The sequence below is a fragment of the Malus sylvestris genome, chromosome 6 (genome assembly GCF_916048215.2).
Source record: "Malus sylvestris chromosome 6, drMalSylv7.2, whole genome shotgun sequence".
NCBI classification, from domain to species: Eukaryota; Viridiplantae; Streptophyta; class Magnoliopsida; order Rosales; family Rosaceae; genus Malus; species Malus sylvestris.
The window spans coordinates 25,208,801-25,209,710 of NC_062265.1; the positions used below are offsets into that span (position 1 = coordinate 25,208,801).

Genomic DNA, 910 nt, shown 5'->3' on the forward strand with positions numbered 1-910 from the left:
GCTGCCTATATTTCATGGGAAGGAGGAAGAAAATCCATACCATCATATCAAGGCGTTCTTCAAGCTATGTTCCACATTCACCTTCACCAATGTTACTGAAGAGCAGATTCGACTTCGGTTATTCCCATTCTCTTTGCGGGATAAAGCAAGCAGTTGGTTGGATTCTCTTCCTGAAGCATCTATAGACACATGGACAGAGTTATCCAAGAAGTTCTTGTCCAAGTTCTTCCCTGCTCGAAGAACCAATGCGTTGATAAATGAAATTATGAGCTTTCGGCAACAAGAGGGTGAACAGTTTCATGAAAGTTGGGAGCGATATAAGGACTTGTTTCTTCAATGTCCTCATCATGGTTTCAACACTTGGCAAAAGGTTCATTATTTTTACAAAGGTTTGAACTCTCAATGTAGGAGTTTGGTTGATTCAACGGTTGGTGGAACCTTGATGGACAAAACTCCAGAAGACTCTATACATGCCTTTGAAACTATATGTGAAAATTCTGAGCATTGGGATTTTCCTACAAAAGAGTCGAGAGTTCCAACTGCATCGTCAACAAAAAGAGGAGGCATTTATGAAGTTGATACAAGGACGGGCTTAGAGGCACAAGTGGCAGCCCTCACGAAGCTTCTCACACCACTAGTAAGCAAGATAGTCACGCAACCATGTAGCTTATGTGCAAGCATCGCCCATGACATGGAACATTGTCCAGCAAATCCTAATCTAGAAGGCATGCAAGAGGTCAAAGCATTTAGTGGGAGGCCCCGAAATGATCCGTACTCAAATAATCATAACCCGGGATGGAGAGAACACCCGAATTTGTCTTGGAGAGATTCCCAAAATAGCATGGGACCATCCAATTCAACAAAGCAATATCAGCAGCCTTATCAAGCTTCTCCAATTCAACAAGAAGAC

The 910-nt window shown here is 42.5% G+C and overlaps 1 pseudogene; it reads right to left on the minus strand.

The window, feature by feature from the left end:
- Nucleotides 1-247: 247 nt before the first annotated feature.
- LOC126627564 (small nucleolar RNA R71) lies at nt 248-354 on the minus strand (annotated as a pseudogene).
- Between the last annotated feature and the right edge of the window lie 556 nt (nt 355-910).